Source organism: Mirounga angustirostris, unplaced genomic scaffold, assembly GCF_029215605.1.
Source record: "Mirounga angustirostris isolate CCGP_5_RB_7025 unplaced genomic scaffold, mMirAng1.0.hap1 SCAF_1, whole genome shotgun sequence".
Taxonomy (NCBI): domain Eukaryota; kingdom Metazoa; phylum Chordata; class Mammalia; order Carnivora; family Phocidae; genus Mirounga; species Mirounga angustirostris.
This window is the reverse complement of record NW_026991709.1, coordinates 42,237,650-42,254,027: the sequence shown is the minus strand read 5'-3', so window position 1 is coordinate 42,254,027 and position 16,378 is coordinate 42,237,650. Positions and strand designations below refer to the sequence as shown.

The 16,378-nt window shown below is 36.9% G+C and overlaps 1 long non-coding RNA gene across 1 annotated transcript in view; it reads right to left on the bottom strand.

The window, feature by feature from the left end:
• Window positions 1-324: 324 nt before the first annotated feature.
• Window positions 325-16,378, bottom strand: part of LOC135362120 (uncharacterized) — a 125,482-nt gene continuing 109,428 nt past the window's right edge. The window contains exon 4 of the long non-coding RNA XR_010406556.1: window positions 325-434. This is a non-coding gene — a long non-coding RNA (uncharacterized LOC135362120). The remainder of the gene's footprint in view (window positions 435-16,378) is intronic.

The window sequence follows — 16,378 nt, the reverse complement described above, 5'->3', positions numbered from 1 at the left end:
TGTTTGGAAAATGTGGTGATTAGAAGCTGCACGAGGATCGGGGGACTAGGTTTGAGGTGGTGCAAAATGGAGCTGCTGAACTTGAGTCCACTTTGAGAAGGAGTGACCAGAAAAACTCCATTGAGCAATAAAGAGAAAAGATATGTAACTTACCAATATTTGTCAGGGCTCTGGATGGAAAAGATTGATGATAATGATGATGGTGGTGATAAAGATGATGAAGATGATGATAACCACAAAACACTACTAATAAAATCCCCCCTGGATATTTGCCTTCATAAATCTATTCTTACCCTGGGGTTCACCAGAACCACAGTTGGGAAAGCCTCAAATTGAAAAATTTAAATGGTCCCAGATCCTTCACATACCTTGGTGACCAGCAGAAGTAAATGCAAATTCTCTGAAAATGTACCTTCAATCCAGGTCCCAAGTTCCTACAAATTAAGTACAGGTCACAATCACAATCAAAACTTACTGAATAAACAATGAAAGAAGCTACCGTGAATGAAAGTCAGTTAAAATAATAAAAAACAGCTTTAGATTCCTCAGTGACTTCAGAAGATATAAGATACAGAATATAAAATAACTACCTATGAGGTCTTTAAAGGAAATTAACCCCCTCTTTGATTTCTCAGCTCCACTCTATCCAACTCTTTGCCTAATAAAATTCATCACAGGATAGACAATGTGATCCAGGGATTGGCAAACAATAGCCATAGGCCAAATCTGGGTGTGCCCATTCATTCACATAATGTCTATGACTGCACACGACAGATTCGAATAGTCATAACCAAAACACATGGGGCTCAAAACCTAAATATTGTCTGGCTCTTTACAGAAAAAAAAAGTTACCAAAGCCTGGACTATACAAATACTTAAAGACACTCAAATATTAAAAATGCCAACAACACAGAGATCCCCACATTTAGGGGTTTTTTGGGCACAAAATGGTGGTTTTATTAAAGCCCGGGGACAGGACCCATGGGCAGAAAGGGCTGCCAGATCCCCACATTTGATTATAAACTCCTCCCTGTGATCACATGCCAGTAGTAAAATTATAGTTCAAACTGTAGAGTACCAAAGAAAGTAAAGACTCCTAAAGTACCCTAGAATTTCTTTTGGGTATAGCAAATATTTTCTCCAAGTCTGTGGTTGCTTTCACTGATCGTTATAACTTCATTAAAAAGTGAATTATATTTTTTTGAAAGATTTTTTTGAGAGAGAGAACATGGGGGGGCAGAGGGAGAAGCAGACCTCCCACCCCCCACCCACCCCACCGCTCCAACTGCCCCCCCGGCAGGGAGCCTGATGAGGGACTCCATCCCAGGACACCAGGATCATGACCTGAGCAGAAGGCAGATGCTTAACCAACTGAGACCCCAGGCACCCCAAGAGTGAATTATATTTTAAAGAATTTTTTAATGTAGAAAAATACTTTTTTTTTAATACTCATGTATTTACAGTTTCTGGCAGTCTTTATTCTTTTTTATAAATATGAGTATCCATCTGGCATCACTTTCTTCTGCCTGAGGAATTTCCTTTAACATTTCTTATTCAGGTCTTCTGGCAATAAAATCTCTAACCTTTTACTGGTCTGAAAATATTTTTATTTTGCCTTCATTTATGAAGGATATTTTCAGTGGATAGAGATTTCTAGGTTAATAATGTGTTTTGTTTTGGGGCGCCTGGGTGGCTCAGTTGGTTAAGGAACTGCCTTCGGCTCAGGTCATGATCCTGGAGTCCCGGGATCGAGTCCCGCATCGGACTCCCTGCTCAGCGGGGAGTCTGCTTCTCCCTCTGATCCTCCCCCTCTCATGCTCTCTGTCTCCCATTCTCTCTCTCAGATAAATAAATAAAAAATCTTTAAAAAAAAAAATTTAAAAAAATGTGTTTTGTTTTGTTCTATTTAACCAGCACTTTAAAAATGTTATTCCACTGCTCTCTGGCTTGACTGTTTCTGATTCTTACCTTTATTCTGGTTTTGCTGTCTTTCTGTAAAGAATGTTAAACTTTGTGGGGGAAGTTAAATAACTTGCGGGTCAGCTTTATCCTTTTGAGGCTTGTCTTTAAGTTTCTCAGGACTAGTCAGGTGTATTCTTTACTCTAGGTCTACTAGCAAAGCTTGACTCTTCTAGGGTCTTAATTAAACACCCCAGATATTCTTAGGTGTCTCCAACCTGGCTGGTCAGAGCTTAAGCATCTTTCAGCCTGTGTACATTATGGAAATGATTCAAATTACAACCCCCCAAGAGTTTTTGATTGGCCTCAGGCACTTTCACTTATGCACGCTCAGACTGGTATTCTGTAAGTTTCAAAGAGAATCTTCTCTACATTCCACTCCGGTACTCTGCACTGCACATGCTAACAACTCAGTCTTCCTGAACTGCAATAGCTGTCTTCTTAGCTTAACAAGACCACGATATTCTTCTCAATACCCAATACCCCTCCCTCCCACACACATACATATATTGGGCACTTTGCAGAAGAGTATCTAGGCAGAAAGATAGGACAATCACAGGGTTTATCTTGCTTATTCTCCTTTTTTTCATCACAGTACTGTGCTACCTTTCGTCCAATGTCTGAAAACATCAGTTTCACATATTTTGTCTGTTTTTCTAGTTGTTTATAGAAGGGAAATGTGGTATAGTTACTCAAATTTGGCCAGAAATAGAAGTTAGCAGGTTGTTTTAATCATGATGATGGGCCTCCATATTCCAGCCTGTCTTAGTTACTGAATCCTCCTAAAATCTCTTAGAACTCCTGGCATATGGCTGCCAAGAATGATCAAGCCATCACATATTGTTGACATTGGATATTTTAATTTCCAAGTACTTGGGGGTTTCCTGATTATTTTATTTTTATTCATTCCTAATTTAATTCCATTGCAGTCACGGAATTTTTCTGTTTGATTTTCTTCATTTTAAATATATTTAGACCCGAGTAACATTCTCCCTTTCAATTCATGGTAGTATTTCTCGTAGGATACCTGAAAAAAACCCAAAGTGGTAAATAAAGGCTACAATTTGTAAGCCAAACTGTAGCTCCAGTTAGCTTCTAGTAAGTTGATGTGACAGAATTTCATTATAAAGAAGTGTTTTTAGGAAGAACCCTTAACTTACCAGTCATCTGTTTCTATTCTCTGCACAAAACGACTCAAGTGGCTTTTCCCAACATCAGCCACTCGTCATCATGAGACCTGAGAGAATTAGTTAAGAGCAATATTTTCATACTCTGACTGTCTCTTGGGGTTAGTATAACTGCATCCCTTCTTGGGTGCCCTTCCCATTTGCCTCTCTTTCCACCTTTTCCATTTAGTACCTGCTTTCAGCCATATCCTCCCCACCATGGTGTGGTTCTCTGGTTGGAATCTAATGTTTACCCTTCAAACAAACAATAACAACAGACATGCCAATGGCTCTCCTATGCCCCATTTCCAGGAAGAGATCATAGAATTTCGCAGGTAAAAAAAATCACAGACTGGGTGCCTGGGTGGCTCAGTTGGTTAAGCGACTGCCTTCGGCTTAGGTCGTGATCCTGGAGTCCTGGGATCGAGTCCCACATCAGGCTCCCTGCTCAGCAGGGAGTCTGCTTCTCCCTCTGACCCTCCTCCCTCTCATGCTCTCTGTCTCTCATTCTCTCTCTCGCAAATAAATAAAATCTTAAAAAAAAAAAAATCACAGACTATCTTTACAGTTTGCCAATGGGATTCCATTCACACTTAGCCCTAATTTGATTTTATGGCACAAAACTATTTATTACCTACTCCCAAAGTCCTTTAGGAATATGCCCAAAGTTAATGGCTGGGATAGCATCTCTTACACAATGATCCCTTCCTCTCCTGGCATGTGCAAATTTGATCCTGGTCCCAGGATAATGAAATCAGACAAAACAAAAAATATATATGTGCATTTCCCACTTTACCCTCTCATATTCAATGTATTTAATTGACTAAACCAGCCTTTCAAATCCCACCACCACCTATTTTAAATATGAAATGTTTTAACTTTCCATTCCAATTTTTGGTGAAAACACAGCTCAGTGAGTCAAAGAATGTAATATGTTCATGTAATGTTATATCTTCTTGCTCTTTCTTATACATTAGCAGTAAAATGTTCCTGTTGATCAAAAGAAACCTATCTTGGTGGGTCAAATTGATAGAGAATTTTCCATTCAAAACTTTGAACTGTACTCTCTACTGTTCCTTCTCTTCCAGGATAAGCAAAGCCTGGAATATCTAGATCTATCTAGATCTATTTATCTATTATTTATTTATTTATTTTTATTTCAGTTAGCATCCAATTATAGCCCATAGGAATTACATTGCCTAGAAACCCATGCAGTCCACTTGCCAGATGTAGAGAAGGTAAGCCTTGTCCTCAGGAAGTTCTGCCTACAGTCATGTTTGGGTGATTTCTTTCCTGTGGACATTGGTTTCTTCAGGTGCAAAAAGGAATGCATTGGGCCCAACCATGCATGACATGGGTACCTGCCTTTTATTTTGAAACCAGGTGGCTGGTTCTAGGGCTCTAAGGTCCCATTTATCCTTTTCCCTCACACTTCATTTCTTTGAGATTTTTGTTCATTATCAACTCATCAGAGACTTCCCTGACTGTATGAGCAAATGGTATTCTCATCTACCATACACACTGCTGCCAAACCCAGCATGCCCCCATCATCTTGATTTTTTCTCTAAAACATTTTCTCAACATCTAAATTATTATAAGTATTTTATCTATTAAAGAAGTTACCACTCCCCATACTAGAATATAAGCACCATCCCAACAGGAATGTGCTCTTGTTTGTTCACCGCTGAATCCTTAGTGCCTAGATGCTGAGCATTCGGTAGATTAATTTCTGATGGTTGAATGAAAAAATAAGTGCAGGAATCTTTCTAACTGAAAATCACCCTTACAGATTCATAAAATAAAACTGCAATAGCTGTTGCCAAAGCCTGTATTCTTGCTGACCTAATGAAAGCCAAAACCTCTCCAGTTATGGTTATTCCTCAGTAGATGCATGTTTCAGCCCTTGAATAGCATTTATGTCACATCTTTTTCTGCACTGGTAGGATGTACCCCTAGTGGTTTATTTACTTTTTATACCATTTCCATACTCTTTCAGAAAGGCACAACTGAGCTATAATATTTTAAACTCCTTCCTAAATTGATCCTCCTCCTACTCTTACATATGTAAGGTTGTTTCTGGATCTGGCTACCTTCTTTCCTTTTTCTTTGATTTCTGGTCCAGATATTTTGTTTCCTAAAATATTTCTGTAGAATGCCCCCTTGGAGATGCTGAAAGAGATAAAGTTAGTGAGTTCTAAATCTGCTACAAACATCTATTGTTTGAATAAATCTTGTCCACCTTCACCTCTCCTAGTGCAACAGTGGTTAACTGCATGAACCCTGGAGCCAGACCATCTAGATTCCAATTCCAGCTCTACCGTTTACTAACCACATTGCTTTGAATAAGTTACTTAACCTCCCTGTACCTCAACTTCTACAGCTGTAAAACAGAAACCATTACAGGGATGCATGGCTGGCCCAGCATGCAACTCTTGATCTCAGGGTCGTGAGTTCAAGCACCACCCTACTTTGGGTGTGGAGCCCATTTAAAAAAAAAAAAAAATCATTGTAGCACATCTCTCATATAGGATTATTTTTTAAAATAAATGAAATATACATACATATATGTATAACACACACATAATGTTTGGAACAACATCTGACACGTAGTAGGTACTCTATAACAGTTAGCTCTTTCTATTAGAATCCGGTGTAGGAGGTATTCTAGCAGATTAACATTTTACCCAGGGTTGAGCTCAATCTAATTTGGTCCCACCATGCTCTCATTTGACATCTCTTATCCTTCCCTTAGAACATCGGTTTTTGGAGCACCTGGGTGGCTGTCAGTTAAGTGTCTACCTTTGGCTCAGGTCACAATCCCAGGGTCCTAGGATGGAGCCCCATGTCCAACTCTCTGCTCAGTGGGGGGCCTGCCTCTCCCTCTCCCTCCCTTTCCACCTGCTTGTGTGTGTGCTCTCGCTCTCTCTCTGTCAAATAAATAAAATCTTAAAAAAAAAAAAAAAAAGAATATTGGTTCTCAAATGTGTTGGCTGGGTCAACAGCATCAGCTTCACCTAGAACTTATTAGAAATGCAAGATCTTGGACTCCACCCCAGACCTATTAATTAGAAACTCTAGAGTGGAAGTAATCAATCTATTTTAACTAGCCTTCCCGTGTGATTCTGATAGAAGTTCAAATTTTAAAACCACCACCTTAGATTCCTAATTCAGTATTTTTATTATGTTTTCTCAGTGAACAGGCAGTGACCCCATAACTTTTTCACCCTGAAAATACCCACTTGGTATGACTTTTACATCCTTTATGAGGTAGTTCCCAAATTACTCATTTTGACCCTTTCATCCCACTTTAGAGATTATGATCTAATTGGTCTGGATGTGCCTTGGCCATCAGGATTTTTAAAAGAGGGTTTCTAACGCGCAGCCCAGTTTCAGAGCACAGATCTATACTCTTGTTTCGGCACAAGCGATTCTGAATTTCCTTTTTTCTGGATCTTAGTATGAAAACAGTGTTCCCCAGCCTTCCCTGGTGACTTAAATAATTGAAGTCCTTGATAGAAATACAAATTCCAAGGCCCTATCCCAGTCCCAGTAAATCAGAATCTCCCAGAAAGCCCCAGGAAGTGGTATTTTTAAACAAGTACCCCAGGTGATTCTTCTCATTATGGAAATTAAGGAAAGAGTGATACATCAAAAATAAATAAATATGTATGATTCTTGCTACTTTTCATTGAGGGATAAGAATACTGTCTAGATCAGTGCACTGCACGGCAAGTCGAATTATACCTCTTAGTTTTCATATGTTTTTATCTTTCTAGTCATTAATTCTATGTCATAAACCAAGTAATTATTCTATTTGGGGTCCCAAAGGAAGAAAGTATGTGATTTGGATTTATTTTATAGAGGAAAATAAAACTTCAGAGTATTTCTTTCATCAAGAATGAGATCTAAATCCCTTGCTAACCTTGAAAGGAGATTATTTGCTTGCTCAGTTAGGAAGAATGACCAACTTCATTATGGCCTGCATAAAAAGTCCCACTACTACTCTGAAAAAAAAAAAAACTAAATTAAAATGAGCAGTTATTTTAAATGGAATAAAACTTCATTTAGAGATTATAACTTTACTGGTTATATGATAATTAAATACCAGTTAATTATTACAAAGCTAGCATTTATGAGGTTAAATAATTATTTGGCAAAAAAAGATTACGAAATCCAAATTAAAACACCAAGAAATTTAATGTATAAAAATTACCATAAAACTTGTACAGTGTCTCTTTGGAATTAATGAAACAGAACTCTGTGTGGTAGTGACATTACAGGGTAACTTTATGTATTTCTAATGCAGTAAATGTGCTTTTATCAATTAAATACACAGCTTTTAGTATTTAGCTTGTAATAGTTATCTCGCTAAGTGACAAGAAGTACATTCATTAGGTTATGTGATTTAATTTATTATCATATAATTTATTCTGCTTTATAGATGCTTAAAATAGCTGAATTCATTTCACCAGATTCAGGACTCATTCAGAGAACATAGCTTCTAGGATTTGCTTGAAACTTTAATAATCTTGAGATCATTTGGCTCAGGCAAAATGCATCTGTGGACAGGCCTAAAGATCACAGCCACCTAAAGAATATCAGATATTTCCACCTTGAATTATTCAACAACTATGACTGTGTCAATCTGTACAAGCTTCAAATTAAGGAGGGCTCAGAAAGTGTCTACCTGTCCTAGCCGTCAAGCATTAAAGCATAATGAACAAACCATAATAATTTATCAAAACAAAATCCAAAGTGAAAATGAATTACACTGAATATTTTTAACTGGAGAATAAGTAATATGGTTTAGCGTTTTTTAATATCAGACAGAAGGGCCCCTGGATCATTGTGAAATCTGCCCTGCTTACCTTCATAGCCAGTTCTATCCCCAGCTTGTTCGCAAGATGCCTCGAGCCTTCCTTCCACCACCATCTCCCCACCTAATGCCCCAATGGCTGTAGCCCACCCTTCCATCCAAATGTTCCTCTTCTGGGTCCTACTCTCCTTCAGAATGATAGCTAATCTCATTAGCTAAGCACCTGTAACTAAATCCAAAGTGTTTGCTAAAGCAGTGCTTCTCACACTCTAATGTGTAAATGGATCACCTGGGCATCTTGTCAAAATGCAAATTCTGAATGAACAAGTGGGGTGGGGCCAGTGATTTTGCAATTCTATCATGCTCCCAGGTGATGTTCCTGCTGGTCCACAGATCACGTTTTGAGTAGAAAGAAGCTGATAGGTTTTTTTTTTCAAGTTAGAGCAGGGTCTTTCCTGTCTAGTCCAAGGACTTAGTTCTTCAGAAAAAAATGCAGATTTCTGGGCTTAATTCCAGACCTACTGAATCTGAATCTCTGAGGAATGAGCCCAGGAATCTGCCATTTTAATAACCTCTCAGATGAATCCTGTACATCCCAAAGGCTAAATTACAGGTTCATCTCCAACTCCATTCCTAGGGTTTCCATGTCATAGCTAGATGTTTTGACAGTTGCTTTCTACAGAAATTGTCCTAATCCAAAGGAGCAAATCAAGTACTGGAGGCAGCAGATAAAATGACAGGTTAGGTGAGAATAGTTTTAGAAAAGTAGGACACATATCATCAATGGAACCATGTCTTCATTCTAAACAAGAAAGCAGCCCTTTTATTTTCTCTGATTTGGGCACCTCGTAGAGTACATAAAATTCCTTGTGAATAAAGTTCTTTTGTGCTACTAGCAATAGTGGGAATGTTTGCCAGAGCATGTGAGTCTCTGAGTATCTCACTTGGCTATCTCCAGCTTGCCAATTTTCTCTTATTGACATTGCTTCCACTTGCCATTACTTGGTACCACATAGCAGGTGCTAAGTCATTGCTGGCAATTACATGCTTCAGTAGAAACTTAGATCCTGCATGCTCAGGAGAGTGTAAAAGCTGTCATGAAAAATTAAAAATAGAGACCCAAGCATGTGGCCTCTCAAAAGATCTACATGCAGCTTTCAACAGCAACACTTCAACAGAAGTGAACATGCTCCAAATTAAGCAGCTTTCTCTGAAAAATGTAAAGATGAAACGTATCCAGGTTAGCATTTTATGGAAATATCTGCTGAAAAAAGCCATTAATGAAATGACTTTCTGAAAGTGCAGCTGCTAAAAGTACCCCACAAAAATACAGGGATAATAGAGCCTTTCCCCTCCAATCACACTGTCACCCTCCCTACCTTAGAGAAGTCACTGACTGCTATCAATTCCATTCATTCACTTGGCCTAGAAGTTTGCAGATAGTTAATGTTGAGCATATTGAGATCTTTCTGAGAGGAAGTGATAGTCTGAGTAATATTTCTTACAGACATTACTTCACTGTTCTTCAAATGAGCTCGATTTTAAGCATGGTGTGTTTTGTTGCTCAAAGCAGAATCTGGAAGTAAGTCAAGATTTCACAAATCCTGTACAGAGGTATGCAATTTAAAACTTTGACATTTTCAGAAATGTGTAAGGATTCAAGTCAAATTTAGTTTATTCTAAATCACTCTGCCTAACCCTGGGGAAAATCAAATAGAAGAAGATTTCTTTGACATCAGGGAAGAGAAATAGCTATTGCTACATCTACATGAAGACATATATAACAAAAATGAAGAAAGGTTAAAAAAGAAAAATGAATCTAACTAAAATAGAACTCCAAAGTTGAGCACTAAATTTTCTTAATATACTTGATCCTAACTAAACAGCTCTTTACTTCTACTCCTTATTTTAACACTCTACTTCATTTTATAAATGAAATGCTTTCTCCTAATGTATGTCAATAAATAAAAATTCAATTCTGTTTCCACAAAAACAAAAATAAGATGCCAAATTAGGCTCTATGGGGGATGAAATTATAAAAAGAAACTATTCTCTCAGGATGATTGTCATCTAGTGCCTGGGGTGTGAGGAGAGGGTTGTTAATAAAATAACCCTACAAATATCTATATTAATAATCTGGATACAAGTAATGTGAGAGGATAGAGAATGTTGATGTGATTCGAAGGACTGGTGTCTTCAGGTTGGGAGATCAAGGACTGCTTTGTGGAGTAGATGTTTTCTCATAGGTGCTTGTGTAAGATTTTAGAAAGACTGATAAGAAAATTGAGAATTAGCAGACACTACAACAAAAATATAAAGGTTGGAGAGCATAGGATGTGTTTGGCTGAAGTGTGTGGGTTTGGTTTCCTATTGGGGTTCATGTAAGGAAGAAGTGGAGGGGTAGCTAATGATATTGTAGGGAGTCATGTTATTCAGGCACATGGCTAGCAAGCTTGAGGACATTTTTCCTGACTTAACAATGGAAAATCTTTGCATCACAGTAAATAAATGGCAGAACTAGTCTTTCTATATGACAAATTTGAGTGAGGAGATGACTAGTTAGGAAGTTACTATGAAAGAGCTATATTGAGAAGATAGAAGAAGAGAAAGTCAAGGGGGAATCAGATGGATTCATTCTGAGATATTGAGATAGAAACTATTGAACTTGGTAGCGGGTTGGATATAAGTTTAGGCACACAGATAAGAAGTAGGTGGAGGAAAGGGAATTCAAAACTGTCTTGGGATTTCAAGTTTAGATGACTAAGAAAATAGAACATTTTTTTCCAAAAAATATGTAAAACTGAAAAGTAAAATGTATAAATAGAAATTTTGCCATTTTAATTCAAATTTAAGAAGGTTTGCCTCATTGTTTTGTTTTACTTTAACAATCTAGGGGCACCTGGCTAGCTCAGCTGGAAGAGCATGGGACTTTTGATCTCTTGAGTACTAAATAGTGCTCTCAGAGTTGGGAGTTTGAGCCCCATACTGGGTATAGAGATTACTTAAATAAATAAATAGACTTTAAAAAAGTCTAGATAATTACTTCAATTATCTCCTTTTTATATACTAGTATACATGTAGTCTTTTTAAGATAATATGGATGGATTACATTATAAACCACATAAATTGAAAAACAAGCAGTATCGTAACAAGTTATTTCTGTATTGATTGTTTTATTAAAATCATTGCTTTATACTTTTAAATCATAGATATGTAAATAAAATTTTAAAATGTGCATACTATTGAATTTGCTTCACTAACCTTGCTTCATTTATTTTTTTTAATTTGAGTATAGTTGACAAACAATGTTACATTAATTTCAGGTGTACAACACAGTGATTCACAAGTTTACACATTATGCTATGTTCAATACAAGTGTAGCTAACATCTGTCCCCATATATTGCTGTTATAACATCATTTTATTCCTTACGCTGTGTCTTTTATTCCAGTGACTTGTTCATTCCATAACTGGAAGCCTGTATTTCCCTCTCCTCTTCACCCTTTTTGCCCAGCCCCCCAACCCTCCCCTCTGGCAACTATCAGTTTGTTCTATTTATAGGTCTGATTCTGTTTTTTTGTTATTTTGTTTTTTTAGATTCCACATATTAGTGAAATCATATAATATTTTTCTTTCTCTGACTAATTTTACTCAGAATTATACCCTCCAGTTCCATTATGCTGTCTCAAATGGCACGATTTCATTCTTTTTTATGATTAATATCACTAAATCAATCAATCAATCTATCTATCTATCTATACCATATCTTCCTTATCCATTCATCTATCTGTGGACACTTAGGTTGCTTCCATATCGTAGCTTTTGTAAATAATGCTGGCAATAAACATAGGAGTGTCTATATCTTTTCAAATTAGTGTATTCATTTTATTTGGGTAAATACCCAATAGTGGGATCATTGGATCATATGGTATTTCCATTTTTAATTTTTTAAGGAACCTCCATACTGTTTTCCACAGTGGCTGCACCAATTTACATTCCCACCAACAGTGTATAAGAGTATACAGGTAATTTATTTCAGATATTTTATTCTTTTTGGTGAAATTAAAACAGTGTAATTTCTCTTTCTGCTACTTCATTTTTAGTGTATAGATATGCTACTGATTTCTGCATATCAATTTTGTATCCTGCAACTTTACCAAATTCATTTATCAGTTCTGGTAAAGTTTTTTGGTGGGGTCTTTAGGATTTTCTCTGTACAGTATCATGTCATCTGCAAATAGTGATAGTTTAATTTCTTCTTTATCAAAATAGATGCCTCTTTTTTTCTATCTTTGCCAACACTTGTCATTTCTTGTCTACCCTTTCCAACATCTAGAAGGTGATACCTCCTTGTGGTGTTTATTTATTGGTTTGTTTTTAAGTAGGCTACATGCCCAGCATGGAGCCCAATGTAGAGCTTGAACTCAAGCAACCCTGAGATCAAGACCTGAGCTAAGATCAAGAGTTGGACACTTAATCAACTGAGCCACCCAAGCACCCCTCATTGTGGTTTTGATTTGCATTTTCCTGATGATTAGTGATGTTGAGAATCTCTCCACGTGTCTGTTGGCATCTGTATGTCTTCTATGGAAAAATATCTATTCAGGTCCTCTGTCCATTTTTTAATTGGATTGTTGGTTTTTGGTGATGAGTTGTAGAAGTTCTTTATATATTTGGATATTAATGCTGTATTGGATATATCATTTGAAATGCCTTCTCCCATCCAGTAGATTACCTTTTTGTTTTCTTGATGATTTCCTCTGCTGTGCAAAAACTTTTCATTTTGATATAGTCCCAATAGTTTGTTTTTGCTTTTCTTTCCCTTGTCTCAGGAGACATGTCTAGGAAAATGTTGCAATGGCTGATGTCAGAGAATTTACTAGGATTTTTATAGTTTCAAGTCTCACATTTAGGTCTTTAATCCATTTTGAGGTTTTTTTGTTTTTTGGGGTGTGTGTGTGTGTGGTGCTAAAAGGTGGTCTAGTTTCATTCTTTTATTTGTAGCTATCAAGTTTTTCCAGCACCATTTATTAAACAGACTGTCTTTTCCCCATTATATACTCTTGTCTCCTTTGTCATAGATTAATTGGCCATATAAGTATGGGTTTATTTCTAGGCTCCCTATTCTGTTCCATTGATCTATACATCTATTTTTGTGTGAGTATGATAATGTTTTGATTAATACAGCTTTGTCATATATCCTGAAATCTGGAATTGTGATATTTCCGCTTTGTTCTTTTTTCTCAAGATTACTTTGGCTATTTGAGGTCTTTTGTGATTCCGTACATATTTTACTGTTATTTTAGTTCTCTGAAAAATGTCGTTGGTATTTTAATAGGGATTACATTGAATCTGTAGGTTCCTTTGCATACTATGGACTTTTTTTTTTAAGATTTTATGTATTTTTGACAGAGAGAGAGAGAGTGTACAAACAGGGGAAGCAGCAGGCAGAGGGAGAGGGAGAAGCAGGCTCCCTGCTCAGCAGAGAGCCCAATGCGGGGCTCAATCACAGGGCACTGGGATCATGACCCCGAGCCTAAGGCAGACGCTTAACTGTCTGAGCCACCCAGGTGCCCCTACTATAGACATTTTAACAATATTAATACATCCAATCTATGAATATTCCATATGTTTGCATTATCTTCAATTTCTTTCATCAGTGTTTTATAGTTTTCAAAGTATAGGTCTTTCATCTCTTTGGTTAAGTTTATTTCCAGGTATTTTATTCTTTTTGGTGTAATTAAAACAGTGTAACTTCTCTTTCTGCTACTTGATTTTTAGTGTATAGATATGCTACTGATTTCTGCATATCAATTTTGTATCCTGCAACTTCACCAAATTCATTTATCGGTTCTGGTAAAGTTTTTTGGTGGAGTCTTTAGGATTTTCTCTGTACAGTATCATGTCATCTGCAAATAGTGACAGTTTAACTTCTTCTCTACCAATATAGATGCCTCTTATTTCTTTTTCTTATCTGATTGCTATGGCTAGGACTTCCAGTACTATGTTGAATAAGGTACTAACCTTGCATTAATAAGACAAAAAACACAGTAACTGAGTTGACATATAAGCAGACTATAAAGGAAATATTCCTTAATTTTTTTTTTACCTAAATTTGCTTATATTATTTCATTTTTAGGAAATATTATATGAGTAAAAATTGATAGTATAGTTTTATATATGGGATATTTGTCATTGAAACAAGAAATTCACTGATATAGGTAATATTGTACATTTATTAGTACATTTTAATGATATGATAAAAGTTAGCTATAATTTGGAAAATCAATAACCTTTTCCTAAAACATTTATGCTGTGTTAAGCACTATGTTAGAATTAGGCACCAGGTTTCAACCATGAAAAGAAAACAGGCCCATCCTAAAGGAAGTTATTGCCTGAAAGAGTAGAAAAGTCACTCAACTGTAACAGAGTTTGAAATCTAAGGACACAGTGCTATGATGCACAAGACACAAGCACCTAATGCATGTATGATAGATCAGAGAAGGCTTCTTCAACCTCAGAGTAAGGAGTAACTGGACCAACTGAAAGAAGTGAGGTGGACATGGAAGTTTCCCAGCAGAGGACATGTAATGAGAAGACCTGGAGGCAAGGAGCTGGACAGCAGAAAAGGTTGGTGGACAGCAGTGGGGGAGGGGGTGGCAAAAGTAAGGATAGAAGAATGATGAAAGGATTGTGTGCTCTGTTGAAGAGTTTGGGATTCCACCCAGAAAAAAAGAGGTCATTCAAGTTTTAAGCAGGGAAGTGACACAGTCACATGTGAGCATTATAACGATTATGTCAGGTGCAATGCAGAGAAACAGATCAATTAGATTGAAAAGAGAAACTGGCTTTGAGGATATTGCAGAATATGAAAAGAGATACTGGTGCCTTCTAAACACTTAAAAGTGGATATAAATATGATACAGTAAGACTAGCAGAGTGTGGTAAGTGAATAAATATGGAGATAAACGAAAGGGAGAAGCCTAACAGCAGATCTAAGATAATATCAAGTTCCTTAAATTGAGTAACCAGGGAGATGGTATTCACTAAGACAGGATCAGTAGGAAAAGACCAAATCTGAGATGTAAGATATGAATTGAACTTTATGTATATTGCACTAATGATGCCTAAGTTATCCAAATGGAGGCATCCTATAGACTACTGGACACACAGGTTTGAAGCAAAGAAGAAAGATCTGTTCCAGAGACTGATCATCAGCATATATATGGAAATTGAAATAAAGGGAGTAAATGAGATTGTTCAGGGATACTATTTAAGCTGACAAATGGAGCCTGAATAACACCAACAATTAATGCCAAAGGGGAAAAAAAAAAGTAGTCAGGGATTAAATCAGAAAATGAGAAGAAGTAAAATGTGATGAAAGCCACAAGAATTGCTTTGAAAAACGAATGCATTAATGCTACTGAGTGGTCAAGGATGATAAGAACTGAAAAGTGTCTACTGGACTCATTAGCAAGAATATTATGAACAAACATGGCAATAATGCTTCTGTAGATTAATGGGGTCAAGCTAGTTTGCAGTGAATGACAGAAGGTAAATTTCAGAAAGCAATTACAGATAGACAACTCTTTTAGATAAAGCTACAGATATTTAGTATATGTGCAGCCAAAATGAGCACAAGCCTCAGAAATATCTAAAGAGAGACATAGAAGAGATACCAGATTGTCTATATTGTCTGGCATGGTTAAATGTTCATTAGAGATATGAGTACACAATGACATCAAAGATACAGGATGGAATCAAAACACCCCCAAAGTGAAATAATTAACTTTAAGGGGGTGAGGGAATTTTTTTTCTTATGTAAAGAAGAAAATGATGGATTCAATTTTTTTCTTAGTCCAGTGTATTAGTTTTCTATTGCTATGTAAAAAATCACTACAAACTTAGTAGTTTATGACTATACAAATTCTCATCTCACAGTTTTCAGGAGTCTGGACACTGGTTAAATGGGGCATCTCAGGGACTAACGGAGTGAAATCAAGTTGTTTGTGGGCTGGGGTTGTGTTCTTATCTGAGATTCAGGGTCTTCTTCTAAACCCATTGGTTCTTAGCAAAATCTTCCACAGTTGTTCCTTGCAACTGTGAAAAAGGTCCCTGCTTTTTCCTGTCAGCCAGGTATTATTCTAACAAGCCATTTGTCCCTTTCATGTTGTCCTCTCTATAAGATGGCAACTGCTTCTTCAAGGCCAACAAGAGAACATTTGCTCCTTAAAATCTCTCTAATATTAGAAGAGCCCAGTCTCTTTTAATGGCTCACCTGATTAAATCAGGACCACCCAGGATAATTCCTTGTGATTAACTCAAAGTCAACTGATTTGCAACCTTAATTCCATCTGAAAATTCCCTTTACCTTTATAGTATAATGTAACCTAATCACAGGAGTGACATCCAATCTACTCACAGGTCCCATCCACACC